At 34.8% G+C, this 19,362-nt stretch overlaps 1 protein-coding gene across 1 annotated transcript in view; it reads left to right on the top strand.

Annotated features, from left to right (window-relative positions):
• The first annotated feature begins 864 nt into the window (after nucleotides 1–864).
• sprt (PDZ domain-containing protein sprite) overlaps nucleotides 865–19,362 on the top strand; it is a 54,081-nt gene continuing 35,583 nt past the window's right edge. Inside the window, exon 1 of the mRNA XM_073087763.1 lies at nucleotides 865–1,128. The gene's annotated coding sequence lies outside the window, so the exon portion shown is untranslated. The remainder of the gene's footprint in view (nucleotides 1,129–19,362) is intronic.

Raw genomic sequence — 19,362 nt, 5'->3', positions numbered from 1 at the left:
ACCCAATAGGTAGATGATCGGTGTTATTTACCTATTCAATATAATTTTATTTCTGTTTAACTTCAAAAAACTTGTTAAGTTAACTTTTCTTATACAGTTGTTCGATTTACGCTGGTACCTACGTCGAGAGAAGAAATCGCATTTCTAAGAAGATCCGATCAGTAGCGAGTAATTGGCCGTAAAACTATGCAATAAATGTCACCAAGCTGCTGATCAGCTTTACTGGTGCCATTATACCGAGACAGACTGCGGCCTACGTTAATATATGCAAACATATCTATCAACTACAAACTAGAAAAATACTTATTTAAGCGTACAAACACATGCGTAGATGAATTGTTGACACATACAAACGTTGGTTCAAATAACTCCGTGTTGTTTATTATTATAAACATGTTTTCATACGTATTATTTCATCCATTAATTTTACAATGTATTGTTTTCGCGGCCAAACAATGCGGTGCGAGATAAACAAGCAGCGCACGCGCACGATCGCCGCGACCCTTGCGGGGTCAAATTTTATACATAGACCAGGGACTGCACTGTCAACTTATTTTATTATAAAGTCGACGGAGAATAATCAAATAGTCAAATATTTAGATCATATACCTAATATAACACCTGAATATCAATAAAACTAAATAAGGTACGAAAAAGGGAACTTACGAGTAAGTTAATTAATTAATGTTATAGGTAATCTACCAAATTTCCAAAACAGGCATTAACTAATTAATTAATATGAATTAAAAAACAGTCTTAAATTTTCCCTAACGGCTCCTGTTTCAAACCGCGATCATAACGAAGTCAGGGCGGGGTGAAAAACGCGCTTTGCCGGCGTATTCGATTCAGCAGAGTAGACTCTGTGAGTGGTACTGGTCGGCAGTGCTCGCGCGCCCCCTCTGCCACCCGGTCGCTTGCCGGTCGCCGCGACGAGCTCCCCAACGAACTCTAGTTCCCCGATTCCGTACAAGCTCCGCGAACCCTAACGAACTTTGTTTTGTTTATGTTTGTTTCATTTCTTCATCAGATCTCAAAATTGTGCAACAATTGTGGTTCGTGTTAAGATGTGTTAGTTGTGTGGTGATAATTAAGAAAGGAGCGGCAGGATATATTTTTTGGTTGTTCAACGTAAGTTTTATTTCTACGTAAGAAAAAATAATATAAGTATTGAGTTATTAATAACTGTACCTGTCAATGAATGTTTTACAACTGTAGAAAATTGATAACACCATTGTTTTATACATTTAATAAAAAAATGGGAACTTTGACTTAAATCAATTAAATATGTATCAGAATAACTATCGCAAGAAGTAATATTACTGATATAATACTAATTTGTTAAATTTTCAAAATAAAATCCCTTTTTATCTAAAGCAGTTGATTGTCCGTACTAAATATAAGTAATAATTTATAATTATTGCTCTATTTTATATGCAATTTTATTAAAAGAAACAATTACCTAATTGTATATTTTAGTCATTTTAATGTTGACTTTGTTTACTTAATTCTATTGTTTGAAACTACATTTTAGTTTATTATGCATCGACGTTTTTCAACCCCAGCCATGTTCAGTTTACAGGTATGTAATAAAAAATAATCCATGCTTGTTCAGTTTTTAAATTACTTTAAATGTGTATATGAAAGGAAAACGTAAGTGTTTATAAAATAAAACACCGCGGGCATAACTAATGAGAGTAAACTAATTATCTCAGGCAAGCGGACGCTAACGTTTATTTAGAAAGTTTATAGCAACGCTCGTTATAATTACGAGTATACCTAAATTATTTCTGTAATAAATGGAAAACATTGTTTATGGTTCCATTTATTCAATTAAATCGTTTGTATGAAAATTAATTAAAATCGTTACGTTACAAACGTTACTGAAATATCATCTTAAAATATAAAAAGCTTCTGTAGCGAATCATGGAAAGTGAATACGTTACGTTTTTTAAAATATAAATAATACGTTTTGAGAAGCAAACGTACTAATCTATGAGCAAACGTAACAAGATCTATAATATTGTAATATTTAAATTAAGATTCTTTAAAAAGTTAATTTTCTTCACGTCGCCCACAATAAATTAAAAGAGGGGTCTATTAACACAAGGAATCAACAATATATGATCTCTATTTGTTACAGGTAGATATAGGGCACACTCCCATTTCCATCGTGTATTTGAATACAAATATCTGATTTTACTGTATGATTTAATACATTGGACTTGATTGTAGATAAGCGGGAGGATGAATTTAAATGTGGCAAGGGGAAAGTGGATGCGGCCGAGCGAGGGTCCACTCGATTATTTCGCCACCAACATCCTCGTAGATATATTCCTGCATATTATTAATTGTGATTCCGCGTTCATCCCATCTACTTCAATAATATTTTTGCTAAAAATATTACATACATACATTACATGATATTAGGTACATCACAACTTTAATTGCCAAATGCGAAAATAACATTAATTATCACATATTTATGTATATACGAACCTCAGAAGGCGAGGGTTTATACACTTTACCGCCGCTCCCGTCCCACGGGTCGGCTAAAAACCGCCGTAGAGTTGAATTACGAAAGCCTTACCTTTAATAACGCATACGTAGCATTAGCGCCTGCGCATTCTAACTGCGTAAATCAGCGACCACACTATTTCCGTTCTCTGATCCTTTCGACCAGGTTTCTGTGAGTATCCAGAGTTCTTGCGATTGCTCAGAAAAAGTCGACTCTATTTCCTTTTTAGTGCCAGCATTGAATTTTAAGCGCATTTGGGTCGAACAAACTTTAGTTTCACGTATTCGCGGAGGAGTAATTTTGTACATATATGGCGGTTCCTTCCGGCTGGCTCGGCTTAAGTGGTTGTAGACCTTGTAAATCTATTTAACATTTTATTAACTGCCGTGCATGTATTTCGTCTAAGTTATTTAAATGTATTTATATTTAAAAACACATACCTCGTACAAATTTATAAAATTATCTTATCTCTCTTAATGAGTTTATTTAGTATTGAATTTATATATATATGTGTACACAAACACAAAATTCTATAGGCACTTCCATCCCAGATATTTCTCTGTCACAATTTCTATAAATGGAGAGTCTAGGAATATATCCCATCATGTTGTTTCAGTGCGAATTAGTCGAAACATAATTTTAATTAAAACATAATTTAAATGGTTTGTAACATATGCAACGTTTCTCTGATTAAGTTCGTGTCATATGTGCATGTGCGATAAACGAGGGCCGGGCGTCGATAGCCGCAGCCTGCAGTTTACGAAGTGGGTGCGCGAGATATATTGCCACTTCGGAGTGAAATGCGATACTGCTCTAAGCTGTAAACTGATATCCCGTTTTAATTAAATATCACTTTCAAATGCTTTAAGTTTTAAGGTCGAAGGTTTTAGATTTATTTAGAATGTAATGGCACACTATTTTTGCTTAATAAGAATTATGAAGTATGAACAACATTAAGTGTTGCTGTTTCTTGTCTGAAGGGTGTCGTAAGGGGGAAACACTTTACAAGGCATTCTCTAGCCCTCAGCGGTAGCAGTGCATGTGTGTCTCAACTCAACTAGGACACTAATCTTTCCTTAGTTGACACTAATCTATCTATTGGTAGATGGTCTTACCAATAGAAAAACTGAATAGAGAAGTCTTACAATCCTGACTCCTGTTCTACGAATATACGATTTTTAAGGCTTGGAACCTAACTTAAATTGGTTACGGTTCGAGTATGGACTTATGTAGCTTTCTTGATAATTGCGTTAGATGCAATACACACTCATGTGGAGTGCGACGGTTGCGTGCGTGCGCGTCGCGTGCCGTCGAATGTGTTTTGTGGTGCTGAGAGTTATACAGACCGTGTATTGAAGCCATTGTTCGATCTTATCTCTGAAAAATATTTGGTTTTTTGTTTCTTTTCAAATTTCTGAAATATTTAGAACAGCTACTTCCTTATAGGTATGCATATATAATAGTCGCATGATCCGTGTGAATTTTAAGGTATATTTCAATATATAATTCGCGTGAAAGATAGAACACCTTTTCTATTCGTAAACATAAAATGAAATAATAAAAAGTAATGGTACAATAAGTAAGTTTTCGTTGCTTTATTTTGTTACCCAATTTCGTTACGCTATCACGACATCTGGCGCCTACCAGCTGTGGGTTATAGCTCCGAATCAAAAGACAGCAAAAAATATATTAAACATTGATGCTACCGGATCTTACGCTAAAACCATAGACCATGCCTTTTTAAATTTTATTTTTTTACACATTGCTTAGCCACATTTAAATAAATTATGAAGATTTTATTCTACTAATTAAATAAAAGTTTAAGAAGTGATACAATTACATATATTGACCCCATTTTAATTTTAAATCTTAATAATAGGCGGAATATTCGCACTTCTTAGTAAAACACATCTGTCTGGCCAACAATATAACATTGGCCCAGGTGGCGCTGGCGGAAGCGCGTTGAAGTCTTTTGTTCTGCGGTTTATTATGCATGAATCCGCCGACGCTACTGCGGTGTTTTTGATATCAAATTATTATGTTTTTATTATGCCGGTAGTTAGGTATGTCTTTATGACATTAGCTACTGTAGATACAAAACTAGTTTAATATTAAATATAATAAAACTCATGAGTCACATTTTTGCTTCCCTATAAATAATACTAAATAAATAATACGGGAAAAATAAACAAAATTATTATTTATGTTTCATTAATCCACAAAAGCTCTAAATACAAAATTCAAAATCTCCAAATAAAAAATGATTGAGAGCCGGTTACAGGGTTCTTTCACAAAAAAAATAAAACCCTAACGGATGCAACCAAAAACCGTTGATTATATCAAAAGGATAGACGCATTAATTATTCCTATTCGTCCCTTTTTTTGGTTTTCGGATAATGCATTAAGGGCGTTATAATCTACCCGGGAATTATTAGATTATGGTTCATTTTGACATACCGCTGGCATAAACGTTTTTATTTATTCCTTTTGTAGATTTACTTTCAACTGATGTAAAAATAAATAAGATAGCTACCCATAGTATAGTAGTATAAAAATAAAAATGTTCGTTTTATTGTGAAAGTAATATTTTCTTATCACGTGCTATTTATAATAAAAAAATATTTTTTATTAATTATATGTATTATTATTTATAATATGATATTAATGGCTATCTAAATGGTAGGTTTTGTAACACCCAACGACGATGAAGCTTAGTTGAGTAATAAATACTAGGAGTTATTCTAAGAATTTGAATTTTCCTGAGAATTACACAGTATAAGGAATTCAATGATTAAAATATCGAACGGTTCGTGTAATTTGAAAGAAAAAATATTAAGGCTTATTTCATGAGCCTGATTGCGCCAGGTCTATAACAATGGCTTTGGAACAATACGGACATTGGCGCGGGGCTGGCGGCTGGCGGGGCCGCGTGCGCGGGCGCAGAACAATGTACTCGACAATCGAGTAAATTGCCTCTGATGGAGCACGTGCGCTACGCCATCTTAACATCAACCAACAGACCCGCGAACAAATAAACGAGTCTATCAGTACCTACAGTCCTCTGTCAAGAGCTGGAATTATTCATTCCAAATGTTATCGTACATAGATGTTCCTTATTTAAGTTTTCAGTGACAAGTGAATTCATTTTGTATCTATTAAATTGTTAACAATTGAATCACTCGTATACTACATAAAAATATTTGTAATATAACAGATGAGATAAAAATTAAACATGACTGTGCTACTCATAATAAAGCGAATCAATCAATGCAGACAGTACAATGAAATCACGTGACGACGGCCCATTAACACTGCTGGAAACGAAAACGTGTAAACTTGTATTATGTTAACAGATTTTCGTGTCAAAGATTAATAATGCTCGGTTTGAATTGGTGAGAAAATTATATTTGCGTGTTTTACAGAACAATTTTCGCAGACTATTCAATAATTGCTAACTCACAATAGAATTGGTTTCCACTGTGAAATTGTACGTTGGTTTGGACGAGTCATTGACATTTTCATTTTTTTTTGTCTTGGGCTAACTATTTTCTACACTTACATGACGTAAATGTCGTAAAGTATTACATCCACATACATTATTGTAAACATTATAACGAGCTTTGATACCTAGGTTTTTGCTAGCAATAAGCTGATATCAACCTCGACTCTTTAAAATTCATATTAAATAGAAAAAAAACTACGTTTAGTTAAATGGGAAAACAATATAGATAAACAAAACTATCTAAATAAAACACAAGCAGACTTTATTACAATGACAGTGAGCCAAAAAACAAATCTAACAACTTGTTTTATCATTGCGCGCTAATACATTAATACAATAAACTAAAGTAAAAAATATAGGCGACGAATAGATAACCAAAGGAAAAGCCTTTGGGAAGTCGGTTAAAAATGTAGTAGAAACCCCGCCGTTACGAGATGCAATAACTATAACCGCTATCGATGCACACTCGTAAAATGTGGCGCACCTCCAGTATGACAATAACATACAATTGACGTTTACAACTTGATATAAATAAACTGTAACAATCGTATTGTCACGGAACATCTATATCGGTATCGGCACAAGTGATGAACGTTAGCGAATATTAGATATTGACAGTCTCTACGCATACGAATTACGAATGAATATTTGTTAAACACTGTCCAAAATCACATCTATAAACAAGTAAAATCAAGTGAGTATAGAAAATAACAATGTTTTACGATTAAAAAGAGTATAGTTCGAGACCTTTCCGAATTCACTTGAATTAACATTTTTAACCACGTTCTCTGAATGTTTAAAATATTTCGTTCTCATAATAATTATATATTTCAGCCGTAATCAATGATAACCACTTGCTTATATAGACGGTCGACCACTGAGATCGCTCCACTTCGCTCTTTGGGCCACCCGCTAAAATAATCTCTCGTTCAGTTTTATGACGTTGCGTTTCCACGAGGGGTCCTGGCACGACCGTGGGGTCTCAACGTTTGATGGACTTTGACAATAGGCGTTTGAGCCGTCTCTTATCTCAATAATGCGATGTAGAGCTATATAACGGCACTACATTAATAAAACTCTACGAATACGATTTAATAATTATTTCTGACATAAAACAGGGGTTCCACGGTTTTTGTTCATGCAGTCAGTTTGAGAGCTTTTGTAATATCTTGTGATTTTTGTTGTTGTCGAATGAATTAAATGTTTTGCCGCCGTTCAAATTATAACGGGTTCTGACTGCAGTATTGTTTGGAAATATTTACGTTAGAGTGATTTGTGTATTTACCACCATATGTATTTTAACTATGTATAATGTAGGTATATGCACAATTACGTAGGAGATTACGAAAGTTAATTATACATAACAGTTTAATACAATTATGCCCACTACATTTGGTGACTCCAAATATGTATACACTTTTGTGATTACAACAATAATGTATATTATTATATAATAAATTGTAAAATATTGAGAACTCAAATTAATGTTTATACAATGTTACTAACTTTAGTGATATGGAATAGTAATTATGGAAATGACGTACGTTTATTTAATGTTTTTAGGAGATAGTAAAAGCTCAACAAATCTGCTTTTATACTCACAAATTTGAAATTTCGGGGAACAAAAGAAAGAAACCGGTAAAACGATCATTATTCTTATCCTTCGTTTTTAATATAATTATACCCTTCTCGTAAACGCTACTGTGAAGTTATAAAAAAAATCAAAAGAAAGCCAAGGAAATATTGCCCGAATTTCTGTTGGTAACCGGTTCGCCAGCATCGCCCACCGACCCCGACAATGACGGAGAGAGTCATTTGTCTAACTCGCACCAACAGAGGGGACTAACCTTTAGAAAATGCCAAAAAAGGGTTTACATCGAATCGCTGTGTTCTAAACAACGTATTCTAATTCGCTGAAGTGTTAAAACCGGTCGTAACCCGATACTTTGTTGTAGGCAATTTAAACGCAACAAATCTCTAGAGCTTCCCATGTGCCTATTTCGTAACAATTGCATATTTATTTGACGAACCATTAAAAAAAATAGTATTGAATTAATATAAAGCGCAGACATAAGTTTTATTTTTATTTTGGCCGCGACAACTTCAACTGCAAAGTAAAGATTGATAGTATTAGTTGTTTTAAATGTTAACAACGTAAGTATACCGTATTGTTTCCCACGCCCGGTGTCGCCTGTGTCTGTCGGAATGCCTTGAAGATTCTCCCGAGCGCCGCTAACGATACTGTTTCGTCTGGAGTAGAGCTACACAACTAATTACTTAAGCGTAGGCTTCTAGGGCTTGAACTTATTGATACTCCTGCGCCTTACTCATTTAATAACGTCCATATTTTCCTAAAAGGCAAGGTTTAATGACTATCATTAAAATATAATAACTTGGAAAGTAAAGGAAAGAACTAATTTGTGTGTGAACTAAAGTGCGTGTTTTATGTGGATCTAACTTTATAGTAGGTAGTTCAGGACGACGCCACTATATCCGTATGCAAACTATATTTAAAGGCATCAAACGCTGCAAAGCTCTATTTTACTGCGTTAAAGCCTGCGCCGGCCGCATGTGAGCTGATGACCTCTACTTAATGAAAGTTTATGACAAGCTTCGCAGTAAAGGGTACAGATAAGCCCGATATTTAAACCGGTCATTTTGCTGCAGATTATGGTGTGTTATTGCAAATGGGTATAATCTTTGATGCTGTACAAATTACCTTAAGGATGCAGATATACATTTTGGAACATAACTTTACATGAACTTTACTTTACTAAACTATTGTCTTTTTCACTAGACTAATTGTGTTTTAGTCCAAAGTTATATAATACCGTTTGTTGCCAGACTGGCTCAAGATGATCTCGATCATCTCTCATGTTAGAGGTAGAGTCACATTAAGTTAGTTATAATAAAGCTATCAACTAAGAAATACGCCTTTAACTCGAACCTGCCTACGACATCACTACAAGATCGATCAAACTAACATGAGATTAGGTTTTAATTTTACTGTATATCCAAAATTTACTGGAATCCATCGTAACTTACTATTGCCATGAATACGAAAAACTCTTCTAAAGAACAAAATTCAAGAAACTCGTCGATCAATATCAGTTTCATTATTTCTACTTATATATACAATGCCAACCACTGACAAAGATGAAAAAATATATAGAAGCATAATGTTCTACGTTAATATCAATAAAAGAAATAAAACAAGTTATCTATGAATTTGTTTTTACTATTTTCTACTAAAGTAAATGGTAGATAGTCGTGAATGAAAGTCACTTGTGATTATTTATGTGGCAGTTGTGACGGACGCGTGCCGCCACGCTCATTAGCGCGCGTTGAGGCTCACCCACATCTCACTCTTCCAGCAGACGCGGCCTACGCACCTTTCAACTTGTTAATACTTTTAATTAGATCATTTTTATACGTCGAATATAAAACACATACTACTTATTTATTTTTCTTTTGATAACTGATGTAGTGCTGTAATTTGTCCCACGGGGTCATTCTAACACTAACTTCACAATTACCTACCCATTTAAAGCATTCTACTACTGCTATGGGCACTGGCTACGATGTCCCTGTAGTTCCGCGACCAGAATACACTAGATACCTTTTGAATGCTTAACCGCTGTCAACAAAATGGAAAAAAACTCATAGGTTAGGTACCTCTGTTTTATATTATTATTAGCGTCCATTATAACTCGCTTTAAGGGTAATATAAAACATTATGAGGAAATCTATACGTCTGAGAGTTTATATAAGATTTTATGTTGCAATGACTGCCACTTGAATGTGTGCGAGTCTTTATTGCATACTTTTTGCGGCTCAAGAACTAAGAGGAATGGCTTAACGTCTGCTATCTGAAAGTTGCAGAGACAATAACCTTAAGAGATCGAGACGCATGTTTTACAGACGGTGCTCGCAATAATTGTGTTTGTCTCGCGTTTTTCTACAAAATTGTCTAATTACTATCTTCACTTTTACTACTCAGTATTGAAGCCATACCTTATTATACTCTATTTTTTTCTATTTGATTGCTTAAGTTATACTTAAGTTATATCACTTTTGAGCTTAGTAAAAACCTATTCAGTGCGGTAAAATCCGTTGATTGTCTTTCGCCACCGAAACGAACGCGCCGGATGGATTGCGGAGCCGCCATTACCGGTAATACGGGAATGATTACACCTACAATTGTGTACATTTTGTAAGTACTCGCTAGTCCACAGTCTGTCACGTTGAATCATAACAGTAATAGGTGGTGTAGTAAAAAGAAAATACTGTTTAAATCGCGTTTGTGTATGTCGGCTATGTCCATTAAAAAATGGCGCTGCGTATTAATATAAATTATTGATACGTCCAAAAAATTGTAGATAAAGCTAATCTATACCACTGATTCTATATAGTTTATCGCTGATTGTTGTTCCTACACAAAATATTCATATGTAATATTAATTTAAACGCCAAAGGTACATGTTTGAAGATGGGATTCAAAAAGCGCTAACAGTGTTTAATTAACGCGATTTTATGTTAATTATCAAGTAAATTCTGATTTCCAAAGCTCACAAATGCACTTTAGGGCCTTTGCTCGGAATGCGTCGGAACGCCTCAAGTTGAGCAATGATAAGAAGGGCCACCCTTCGTGACTTTCCCTGCGAGTCGTGGGAGCGGCCACAATGGTGTCATTTCACGGTCGGGCTCCGGCCCTCGCACCTGCACCGCGGCCACGCACCGCTGCCCACGCCGAGGACCTGAATCAACAAGTGCCTTATCAGTCCTAGTGAACTGACGGTTGATTTGCATTGACTAATGGGCTGCGGTACAGTTAAACGGTTATCGATGAACTAAGTACTAACAAGAAGCAAGAAGTTTGCTTAATCTGTGTGCGGTCTATCCGTATAAGATATTAAGCGAATGTAGAATAATGAAGGATTTTATGATAAAAAGTGCAAGTTTTCATGATGCATCATCGGGATTTGTAGAACTGATTAGAAACTGGTACTTATAGAATAGAAATTATTTGTAACCCTAAATATACGTAATTAAATAAATCTCCAGATTTGGTGTGATACCTGAGGCCAGCAATCGAATATAAAAAGGATTGTAGCTATATAGATAATACACCAATAATCTGCAGTTTTACCAATTGCAAGTGCCTACTATTCCCTTACGTAGTGGAGGACAAAAACGTAACGACTTAATTACTACGGCGCTGCTTTATTTCTCACGTTAAATATGTCTCGTAACAATTTATGAACACAGATTGACGGCTTTATAAATACCTCGAATCAGAAATATGTCTTGGTGCGCTTATAGAGTTCGACAAATGGCAATGAGCCTAGTTAAAGAAAACAATAAGGACTTTTATGTTATTAAGGGTATTGAGGCAGGCAGTAGATACTTTAATTGCAGCCACTATTTCACGCCAAGTGTGCTGCATTCCAATAATTGCATATGAAAAAATAAAATACCAGCTGCTATGTCAAATCGGTACTTAGGTATCTATAAAAGTACCCGTCGAGCAAATTATCCTAATATTTATAAATCAATGCAATAATATAAGCCATTCAAGACCATTAAAATTAATAAATCTACGCCAATACGTCTTAATCGATAATGCTTAAGTTTACTTACTATTTTTATTATCTTAGTGGGTAGGTACATTAGGTTTTTGTGCCTGCATTAAGCTATAAAAGGTCTGAGTTACTTCTAAATCGGTCGTGAAATTTTCCGGCGAAACTCCTTTTATGTTAGTTTCGTCGTTAATGCTGCGGATGTTAGAAAAAGGCATTTTCTTTTAGCTAATAGTGGGTAATGTTTATTATCGTAATTATGTACTTGGAGTCGTCCCGCATTGCAATCTATTGGCTATATAGTATATACGTTTATTTTAATACTCACTAGTACGTTTACGAACTGAAAATTAATTAAATAACACTTTCTACACTCGTTTTAATACTCACTCTGGTCGATCAATGTATGTGAGAACGGTGAGAAGATCACTGTGCCACTCTATCTTAAAAATGGTTGGCACTTATAATAAAATGAATAAGTTTGCATTTTACAACAACGTGTTACTTAAAATAATTTGGTATTGAAAACGACTGAATACGTAAGTAATATGTAAGTTAACTTTTCAGTAATTTCTTCGTTGCTCCAAACATAATAATGTAACTACTCCAGTTTCATTACCAACTCGTATAGCGTCAGTTTCCAGTTGCTCATTACACGCAATTTCCCTCAGTGAACCGTCGGCCCTCATTGATTGTACGGCTTTAACATTAGTGTCAAAGTCCTCATATGTATACCTTCACACACCTGTAGGGTGATTGAAAGGATATTTTCTGATTGTTGTACTTATACAGTGAAGTTGGCAAAATTTACAAATTTGCAGTATGTTTAATGTGTTAGACAGTCGTAGAGTCGTTCAGTAAGAATTTATAAGTACTTCATGTAACAAAGAAAACCATAGTATATAATATGTTACCACAGGAATAACAACGAAGTCCATAGATGTAACTATAGAGTTCCTTCGTTTCCCGCCGTCTCATTACCTGCCATTACAACAAACCGACATTGTACGAATACACCGCGCGGACCGTAAGAAAGCCCGTGTTGATTTTGTGGAGTTATGAACAGTTATCTAAATTCTAGCTCCATTTTATTGCTTGTGGACTTCCATCGGGTACCTTGCCTTGAAGTAAATGTTTTCTTAGTTTCTAATGTGGTTAGTAAAATAATACCTACGTAACTTATATCAATTGAAAGAGCTTTTCAAGTTGAATGACTTAATAACTTTTGACTATTTGACATTCTACTACTTTGTAACAATTCTGAAACGTATGTTACAATTTCTAGTAACGTAAAGAAAATTTAAAATATTGTTAGTAACAAGAATAAACTAACCCGACTACCTAATTATAAAATGTTTATTCAATATTTGAACGATCACTTTTACTAAAAGACACTTTCTTGCAAACCAGAAAGTCGATTTAAATAAATTACAAGCCACTATTAAAATTAAAAATTCATAATGGCCAAATATGTACGTTCGAAAGTAGCAATACGGAAGCAAATAAAATGAAATGATTGGTAACTGTCACGGCACCGAACTGCAAGGCGACATCACCGCCTCATTACGCAAGCCGTAGGTACCTATTATTAGGCTACTAATGGCTCTTCTATGTACATACATGCACATAGACTACTTATTTAGTGACGGAAATCATTTCAGAGCTGCATTTCCGTCGTACATGACAAAGTTTGTCATCAATTGTGATTGTTTAGTATAAAAAGTAAATTTGAAGAAATATATATTGCGCAATTTTTGCAGTGGTGGCATTATGCAGGAGGTTAATGTACCAGATAATACATATTAGTACATGAATAAATTGAAAATTAGCTTTTTAGGACTACGACTTAACAACCAGCATCAAAAAGTTTTATAAGTTTAAGAATTAGAACTACGTTTACCATTGTGCTAGAAAGTTTATATTTATCATAACAAGGACACCCGAATGATTGTGCCACACAAAAACCTTCGGACGGGCGCAGACGAGGTCTGCGACCAAAAACGTATCCAACAACAATGAGGCCCATTAAATCCAGAACGGCTGACGGCGTTTCGTTGCGGAGTCACGAAATGATAGCGGGCTCCGGAACCGGTCCGAGCGCCCAACTAAGCCCTTAAAACTTTTTAGCCTTTTCGTGAACTTCGACAAGGTTTGTGAAACGTAAAACGAACGAACCCTACGCGTGATTGTTTCGGCTGTAGTCATCTGAAAGCTAAGATTCAAGTGTAAGCAAATATAAAGGAAATATTATGACATAAAAATATAACATATAATTCTCGACATAAATTACAGAGTAGTTCCTGTTGCTACGAGGTGCTCCGACGCTTACGGTGTGTTTTATAATATTTTACAGCTTAGATTTAACTTAATATTCAATACTGCATCTTATTTTAAGATAGACCATAAGATCGGGCGTTTTTCACAGCATCACAAGCAAATCTGAGGACAAAGCTAGCGTGACAATCACGGCGCACTTCAGCCTCGAATTATTCCCGCTTGGATTTAATTAGTTCCACAGCCAATGCATAATTCATAGCTTAAACGGACACCGCAATTAGAAGTTGTGGTTTGTTAGGCAGATGAAATGATAACGGGCTCTTGAATATATTTTATTGCGAATAAACTCGCCTCTGGCTCACCTTGGGGGTATTGTACGCTGCGCTTTTATTACAATAGGAAAAATGGAATATAATGAATACAATATTTGCATATTCTCTTTATATTCTTTAAAATACCATTTATATTATCCACATGGTCAATTCTATAAGACATAACCACATAGTTTATGGACGGGTAGAGTTTTCTTGTCAGAGTCAGTCAATATCTCTATTATTGTCAATTAAAACATCAATAGTTATTGGCTATTGTGTGTTGTTAGTGAATTGATATCGCAACGTCGAACTACCTTTGCCACTCTATTTGTACTCCGAATTAATTAAACTATCTTAACAATAGGCACTGCGTAGGTCCCTGTAGAAAAAATCTGTGATCCATCTCTAAGATTTTATGTTCGGTTTAACAATTGTTCTCAACGAGTTCAATGCTTCTAAAGTTTGTTAATTCCAAATAACGAAAAGCTATGACATAAATAATATGTCAATTAATTAATTTATACAGTAAAATAAATTATTATTGTACTTCATAATGAAAACTGTGCGATAGTAAGAAATGAAACAGACATCCTGCCGAAGTATCATGTTCATATCGCCTTATCTCGGAGTTCCACGCGTGCAAGGGATTTCCTTATTGCAATATTGTGTTCATCCCACACGACCCGATAACCGCCATTATATGTATAGTGAAACGCATAGACTGTTGGTTATATAATTATAAATACTTGCGTATTGTTTATTAAGGCGAATCAAGTTTGAATCAATAGTTTTCGTGTACAGCTAACGAACTGAAATTAATTCGTTAACTAAAATTGTAATATTAATACACGAATATTGTATATAAATTCTACATTAAATATGTCTAGAGGAAGGCTGAGCATTTTTAATCATTTGGAATCGTCATATGAGTAAAGATACGTATCTGTTAAAAGCTGCCTTTTATAAAGAAAAAGGACTGGATGGTAAAGATTGACTGAATTTATAATCACTATTTTAAAACGAACTGAAGATTTTTTTTTTTTATTTTTTTTACCAATATTTTGCGTTTATATACTTTTTTAACAAAATTATCTAAGTACCTAGCCAACTAGGCCTTGCTTTTATATCAAGTTTTTTACATTTTTATTACTTAAGCACAATTAGGGCAGTCGACACCAGCAAAAAATTTGCAATGTCCGTATAATTTAATGGGCTATTACTATTATTACTTTTCTCTTAAACTTGGTTCAGAAAAAACGTGCATCGGTGCGGTAGCCGAAACGAAAAGCAAAAAGTACAAAATCTTACATACGTACCAGCGCTCCCGCCCCAAATTAACCAAATTATGCGTTTCGCCTGAAAAACTTCAAAATAAAAATCTGTTAAGAAATATTTTAATGTGTGACGAAGTATAGAGGTGCCGTACAATTATTTATTTTTGATGGACGATAATTGATACTGACGCTTGTAAGCTCTACTGTTGGGCATTTAGAAACTGCGCGAACTTAAATGGAACTTCGTGTCTAAACCAATGATATAAGAAATCGTAATGAAATCCATTGACACTTTAATGTGAACACTTATACTTGACTTTAAACCCTCTGTCATTTAACTATAATTTATGGCTCTGCTTACAAAAACTAGTGAGAATATAGTACAGAATTTGTATAAAAGTGTTCACCCACAGTACCTTCTAAACTAACAAGTAACATTAAGCAGTACTGACTAAATATTGTGAATTGCAGTACAAGATATTTACTCATAACTTGACTTAATTGTAACACGATTTGAAATTGGTAAAATTTTCAGAGAATTTGGAGAGATCATTATGATTTTGTATTCAGGAACCAGGATGCGACTATGATCGACGGAGGTCAGCCTGTGCTTGTTTGTTACGTCAATACTTATTATGAAAAGTAGACGAGTATTGAGAAAATAGAACTGAGCGGATACTATTATGTGGGAATTTCGTATAACGACTTCCCCGCATCATGCGATAATACATATCATCGGAATCGACGAGCGCGGTGTTTCCTGTCGATACATCATTCATGCGATGATAGCATCGGGCTGATAGCGACACAGAGATCCTGCGAATGTGTCGTCATGACAAACCGTCGCTTCCCAAAGAGAAAAATGACTCTGCGAATGAATGTGGAACGTTATCAACGGTACTGTCATTTTTATACAAATGTCGCTGTCGAAGACGGTGGAGTAACTGTGAACAAAATTGACCTCCACAAGGATTAATGTATTCAAGTTATATTTCGTTATATTGCGAAATACAAATAATACGTTTTGTTAGCAACTTAAATTTTTAAATCTTGATATAGTCGTGGATGTACTTAGATAAATAACCCTTTACCTTTTTGCCCTTTACCCTTGACCGTTTTATTCTTGGGTAAAATACATTTTTTCTATTATATTAACATTATTCGATATAATTTACTCTATAATTTTCAATACATTAGAAGTTGAATAACTCTATTCACTACAAAATGTCTATTATCTTTGAAATCTAATGCGAAAGTTATTCATATGGCTAACAATAAAAACAAGTAGGTACTTATTTCGAAAGGAAAACGTAATGCCTGATTGTACCGCACGAAACAAAGAGGTCTGTCAACGTCCACATTCCCGGTTATCACAATCGATTACACTCGGAATTAATTGGCATCGGATCCACAAACCAATAAATCACCGGGAGACGTTCGAACGATATTAATAATGCATTTATTTGCCGCAAAACATTGCGCGCCCGACATGGGATTTGATTTACGAGTGTGACGCAAGCCGGCTAGATGGTTTCGCTTACGAGATTACGACATTAGCCTTTATTAAACTGCCATTTGCCATTTTTAAAGGATTACTGCTGGACAACAATGGCACAAATTCGGAAAAAGAGAGTGAGTTTCACATACTCTTCAATTGTTATCGCCCAACGCCAAAGTCAACTCCTTCATATTGTTATGGCTCCACCTGACTCCGATTTCTACAGGTGCCATTCTGTAAGAGCTGAGTTTGCTACAACATTTCTCCTTTTAAATAAATATTAGCACGCTCGTTACGCTGGTTTTGTAAATAATGTTGATCTTTGACTTAGCACGTACTAAATTTGGCTAAATTGTTACGAGAATTTTTAATCGAATCAGCAAATATTTCCAGCAGAAGTAGTTACAAAATTTTAATCTGCATAACTGTGCCAAATATAGCTTCTTTATTTACGTTTCACAAAGATTATTTCCTAAACGTAAGCATGCCATGGCGCAAATGTTGCCACTACATGAAAAATGTTCGGAACAACTCACATTATTCGCATATTATTATTGTGTTCGTATTTGTAAACTTCAAAGCTTAAGTATATTAAAGAACATACAATAATAATTATGTTGTTTAATCCCGGATGACAATAACCATTTCTGGCGACTGACCTGGTTGAAGTGTGTGTTTTTATGTTTATTCTGCCATAGTTTGTTTTAACCTTCGTGTTCACGTTTCGTGGTGTGATTTGACCGGAAAACGCGGTTTGGCGGCAAAATTTATGGATTCTTTCTTCTCTGGGTACGTAACGTGTGAAGTAACGCATTGTTGAGCTAACCTGTTCGGCGACAACAATTCTGATGACCGTTGCGTGGCTTCTAAACAAAAATTTCGGAATCCGAAAAACAGGTCAACCACATTAATGTGATTTTGAAATTTGAGAGATTATCTTTCTACAAATAAATAAAACAAATAAAAAAAATGACAAAAATGATGTAATTTCAAATTAAGTGCAATGTTGTAAGCTTAATTACGAGTTTAATGATACCAAAACATACAAAGGAGGTTTTATTACTTTTCGTCATTTTGTAGACATGGACTAGAAATTTAGCCAATAAATATAGACGAAAGTTTAGCTAAAAATCCTACAGGTACTTCGCGATTGAATCTAATTTTATTATTTATATATAAAATCGACAAACATAGTGACACACATACAACATTCAAGTGCGTTGGTACACTGATACGCTTCTATGTGATAACATGGCATAAGCTATTTATTTTACAAAATTCTTTCTGAATTATATATTTTTTACACTTAATTTAGTCAAACAATAATCTGCAGTTCAATTGACATTTCAATAAAACCCCACACGATACATCATAAAACACAACATTTGCACACAAAACGCATTATGACATAACAATACAAAGAAACAACAATGAGTTGGGAAAAAAGTGAATAAGCATCATACATTGCAGGTATTGTAGAACAGTTGCGTCCGTTAGTCGCAAGGTGGACCGTAATTATGTTATACAGTTTTGTTACACGCGCCATTATGATATCTGGGCGGATAAGATACGAGCTTTCTTGGTGTCATCTGCCAACTATTAAGATAGTGATCCAGTGAAAAAAGCTACAGTTGTGAGCGAGGCGCTATAGCACAGCGGAAGTCATGCTCGCATGGCGATTTGATAAGATGTAGAGATTCGCAGGAAATATATAATAATTTATGTCTTATTAAGGTACATGAGAGATAGCTTTGAAAATAAGCACAGAGTCTTGTGACATGCTGTTCTTGATAAATACCGAAAAAATAGTGTTCTCTGATGTTCCGATTCTCTGTCGTTCCTTATACCATTAAGTTGCCTATTTGATAGTTTAAGTTTTGATTTGAGTTGACTGTTTTTGCTACACTTCATCGACCTTAAGCTTGGCTATAATACTTTGACAATGTAGCTACTATAGTCCAGCTTACAATGTAGAGCGGACGTATCGGTACAATTACGGCGCGCAGGCGGCAGGCCATCCATCTCTTGGCGGATCATCGGCGCATGACGCGCGCTCGTCACCTCATGACAAGGACTTTATAGCGTGAATGTAATCGCTTCTCTGGATGGTAAAATCGCAAGTCAGTCTGCTATTAAAAGTAAATTAATAAAGTATAGCGGATCATTATAATATGTAGTAGTAAAAAGTATTAACTAGCGGGCGATTCGTTTAACAAAACTATGTGACTTTTCTCATAGCTTTCCACGAAACTGCATTCATATTTAAGTAGTGCCATAGTTACTAAAATATCGGAATACTTATTACTTTAACCATTCTGAATATTCCTTACGACACATAACATTTTATAGACTAACTTAACCGTACTAATAAATCATAAATTATTAAGCATATTTTGTAGTCCC

Source organism: Epargyreus clarus, unplaced genomic scaffold, assembly GCF_041222505.1.
Source record: "Epargyreus clarus isolate Ecla_fem2 unplaced genomic scaffold, WU_Ecla_fem_2.2 ptg000026l, whole genome shotgun sequence".
NCBI lineage: Eukaryota > Metazoa > Arthropoda > Insecta > Lepidoptera > Hesperiidae > Epargyreus > Epargyreus clarus.
The sequence above is the reverse complement of the archived record's forward strand: the minus strand, read 5'-3'. Positions and strand labels throughout refer to the sequence as shown.